Source organism: Caloenas nicobarica, chromosome 13 (genome assembly GCF_036013445.1).
Source record: "Caloenas nicobarica isolate bCalNic1 chromosome 13, bCalNic1.hap1, whole genome shotgun sequence".
Lineage (NCBI taxonomy): Eukaryota > Metazoa > Chordata > Aves > Columbiformes > Columbidae > Caloenas > Caloenas nicobarica.
In genome coordinates, this window is record NC_088257.1 from 12,742,754 (window position 1) to 12,747,814 (window position 5,061).

Consider the following 5,061-nt stretch of genomic DNA (forward strand, 5'->3'; position numbering starts at 1 on the left):
AGAACAGCTCAAGGTTTCAAAGAATTCACTGAAGGTCATATAGGGTTGAAGGGACTTCAAAGGATTTGGTCTGTCCACAGGTGCTCTCAGTTTTCAAACAGGGAATATTTACATTGGACATCACTTGGAAACAAACTCTGGACAAATCCAAAAGATGGAAGCTGCACAGGGTTCTAACAATACTTCCTTCATATTTCTTACACTGATTCTACTGTAAAAGTTCTCGTTAAATTATTTTGTTCGATTGTCAAAGAAAAGAATGTGCATTTGTTCCAATTCTGTTATAAACAACCGAATGTTTACATTGGTATAAAACAACAATACAGGATTATTTTTTAAAAATACGGAAAGGGTTGCTAAAATAAGCCTGATTCTGAACTGATGCAACTTGGCATAATTTCACTGAAAGGTGAGGAGCTGCACTGATCTGCAGCACTTGAAACAGACCCAAAATACTGTTAAGAAATCCCATGAAAGGGAACTGCAATCCCATCAGGTTTTCATAACCCTTTCACAGAAAAGATGAAAGATGAATTCTTATTTTCTTTAATTTCATTTTCATCTCCTCAAATTCGAAATAATATTTATAAAGAACAAGATATAAGAGAAAAGGAAATAGAAACTATTTTTTGTATTGTTTGTGTACTTTATCTAGTTAGTTATGATACTGCTTTTTTTTTTTTTTTTTTTTTTTTTGGAGGCAGAGCGACCATGAAGATACAACCAGACTAGTAACAAGCAATTTCTGAGCAGGATCTAGACAGGCAGGACTGAGTTGTCAGAGAATTTTCAAGGTCTAAAGCTGAATAGACAGAAAGATGCAGCTACCCATCAAGCTAAATGCAAGTCTCCAACTCCAGGGAACTTCCTAGAAGCAAGTCTTGACAGGTAGTTAGGGAACGAGCTGCATTTTCTCAGCTGATTCTACTGAATTGCCTGTAGTAAACTCCCTGGAACTTTTTTCCAGAGGCAAAATACTGTCAGCATATTCAGAGTCTAAAAATAATATTTTAATTCATTTGTCACTCTCAGCACAAACAGTCACAGGATTTCTTTCTCATATTTCATAGCCATCTATTATTTTACTGCCTACTCACCCTTCATCTCCATAATCCTTTTTTAGAATGTAACTGGAAAAAATATGCCTGATCAAATCAAACCGAAGGCAACTTCATTGCAGGTGTAATGGACACTGGTGGGAGTCAAAAGCACCCAAAGAACATTTACATGCAGCTAAATAAAAAAATAAGGACTCCTATCTTGAAATTAATTTTAATACATTAAAAGTAAATCAACTTTAATAGAAACATTAAATGCTGCGTTGATTTAGGAAATTCAGGGACTTTTGCTTTGTCTAAACAAACATCTTAGTCACTGTGAGAAAATATTTAGAGGCTGATTAAAGAGTTGACACCAGTACATTGTCAACTGCTTTACTGGCTCTATAGCATTTTTAACTCTCTGATGAATTAGCTCCAGCTGTTTTCTTCCTCCCGTTTCAAGAGGACTACGTAGCTTTTCCTTGTGCAGTAGCTGGCTTCAATATGTGAGATCACTTGTTGTGCTTCCTGTTCTTGACCTCTGAAGAGCGTAAATGGGACAATTTAAGTAGACTTGAGTCAATAACTATTGTTTGCATGGAAATGTCATGTTTGCAGTTTGCTTTTCCTGACTGGCTGCAGGCTGGCACACTTGGATGTATTTGTAAGTGCACTGAATTCTTTCTTCATTTTCCTTTGAAACTAAAATTGTGACAATTTTTCCCATTTTCAGCCTTTATATACTATTTTTTTAAAAAATTAAAATATGGACACTGGGCAAATATTTTATAACTTGTAGATATATCTTATTTCGCAAAAAGCAAACTGTGCTGTAGGGACACAGGTTATTTTTCAGTATAACTATACTCATTCTTGCCTCACTGACTAATTTTCTATTTTGAGTACATCGATATCTGTACAAGTTTTCAGAGTATTGTAAAATTGGTTTGTGCACAAAATGAAAATGTTTAAAAGCTGTGGAGAAACAAGTGACACTGAAGAAGATAAATTTTATATCTGATCTTTGTATAAAAGAAATCTAAATATGAATTTTACAGCAGATTCAGAGAGTTCCTAAATAGACACTATTTCCTTGGAGTGTAGTTTTTCAATGTATAAAATAGTGGTAACCTCTGATTAGGAAACTATATCAACACCTTAAAATGTACTATCAGGTCTTGGTATTTAATAGCATATTTCAACATGACCACAAAGACTGCTTATCATTTTTCAAAGGAGCTTTTCATGTGGAAAAGATAGACAAGGGTTTGTTCTCCATATCTGTTGGAATGGTAGGAAGGGAATATGTATTTTTCCCGTTAAATGCTTTGTAGAGACACAGGTGTAATCAATAATAATGTTAATAATGTCAAGTTATATCTTAGAATAAATGTAATTACGTACGATCAATGTCAGTTCTTAACAATCCTGGTTATTGTCAAACACTAAGCAAACAAGCAATACAGTAAAAAAAGCAGGAAAAATTGAGAAATTTTGTATAAATATGTATATATTTATGTATGCATATATGCCTATGTATTTCTATAGAAAATATAAATAATAAGTTCCTCTATTTAATACAAACGAAGAAAATTAAGGGATATGGGTTTCTTCCAGTATTTTTGACTGTATTGCAAAAGGAAGAGCAGGAGCTAAAGTTGCTGTGAGATGGGAATTTGTATGTGCAGAACAGGACACCGTGGGGGAGAAAATGGGCAGTTACCGTGCTCTGTTGCACTCTGCTAATACATTATTCAGCATTGACCTAACTTCCCATCTATCCCAACAGAAAGGATGCTCTGGTTTTAGCCCACAAACCCTTCAAAGGGACAGAATGTAGCTTAAATTAATTTTAAATGTGTTCTGCTTGATCAGAAGTACAAGAAATCAAAGACCTAGGAAAACAATTACAGAATTATCATAGTACAGTAGAAACCTCAGTTACACATTCATCTTTATTATTATTGATCTGTGCTTTTCTCCCTGCTTCCTCCACCTCCATTATTTTTTCAAATTTTCTAAACCAAATAAAAATCCAGCAGTTCTAAGAAATAGAAGCTATGCAATGGTCAGCTAGGTCAGCCCTGAGATCATCCAGTACTGTGTTCAGAGGATAGTCCTCACTAGAAGCTAAAGCGAGAGTTGGATAATCCCCAGAAATGTGAAGATGGAAGTACTCAGCACTCTTTTGCTATAGCATACTGTCCAGTGGTTTGATACTTTGATCCTGTCATGTTAGTAACTTAATGCCTTTCTCTTATACATACGCAAACAAAATTCAGAGGTGACTTCGTCATTGCTGAGCTCATTACATTCTTGTTTCTCTTCCAGTTCATGACAAGAAGAGCATTCCTCATCTGCCTTCTTTATGTAACTCATTCTTGCAGGATTTTCCTCTAATCAGTAAGCAATCAAAGCCTCGCAAGTCTCTGCATAAATGCTGTCCGTCATCTGACTCTATGGAGAAACCTGTGAAGGAAAAAGTCCTTATCTATAGGCAGAATAGGGAGAGACCTACTCTTTTCTGCATTGCTCCTTCAACATCATCCAGCCGTGGCTGGAGTGGTGCTTGCGTACAAAGAATAAAGATCCACAGTTCATCTCCAGACAGCACTTTGATGCAAGTGACTGCAATTGAGTGTCAGCGAACAAAGCAGCATGAATGAGACTCAGCCATGTTGAGATGCGAGAAAGTTTGACCAAGACAAGTGAAGGAACCCAAAGAAACCAAAAGCATCCCCACAACTGTAAAGTAGGAAACAGAATTCCCTATATCTGGAGAGTCTTTAAAAAAAAAAAAAAGAATTTTAAAAAAAGAAAAAGAAAAACCACACATACTATTCTAAATCTTGTCCAAAACCAAAATATATGTGATCTTTCAAACCCAGGTGAGGAAACAACCCTAACTCCTCTATTTAATGTAGTTACACAAAGGTAAGACAACGCAAGTCAGTGCAGGACTTCCTGAACCATGTAACATGCATTTATGCTGAATCACGTTGCAACATATCTGACCTCAGTTATGACTAGACTATTTTTTACTCCATAAATAAGAGTAATCTCAAATAGTTTTAAGGTACTACATTTTTATATGCCTTAGGGCAAATAAACCTTCTTCAGGCCACATATATATTCAAGCGCTACTGCAAAGGTTTTTCTCCCCACCTCACACCTGTTCTGTTTATAATTATGGTTTCATAGAGCAGATAGAAATATTTTGTAACACAAAACTAATAATCTAAAACTCTTTGCTAGAATACTTATATCTGCTATTCCTGTACGTTAAAAAAGCTTCATTACTGTAACTGAATGCCAGCTTTGCTTTGGTTAAAGTTAGGAAATATCAACTGTTAGAGGGTGACTTTTCTAAGGGCCACAAACTCAGTGCACTGATTGAAATTACATGGAGACATGATGTTACCGTTAGAGATGTGGGGAATAGTTATGAGATTTTAAAGTAGGTTGTCAGCAACGAAGTCACAGGTTCTATCTGCATGTGAAACAAATCCTAGCTAAAGACAAATACTAAAGCTCAAATTATGCCTTTTATTGTCTGCTTTCATCTCCTTTGTGTCTACCAAGTGATCTGACTCAACTATTATTTAAGTCAATGCATAATGTTTGCAATCTCCTCAGGAACTTATATTAAAGAAATGTTAGTTCCACGAATGAGTCTGTGGGAAAAATTGTGATGGTGAGACAGACTAGAAATATGATCAGAAAGAGACTAATTTTTTATTCAAATATTTGAATTTCCCTGGAATAAACTTTTTTAAAAGCAGGAATATCTTTGTATGAACAGAAAGATGGGGTTTGGTCAATAAATATAATCAACGTGCATTGTCAAGTTTTAGTGAGTTATACATTCCTTATGGACTAATACTTGGTACACTTCCACCCCCACCCATGCCATTCGAGATGAGTAAAAGCTTCTGTTTCTTTCCTGATCCAGTCTTCACAGGAAAACAAGATTAATTGCTTAGTATGAGATGTCTGCTTGAAACTCAAATAATTTAAAAAA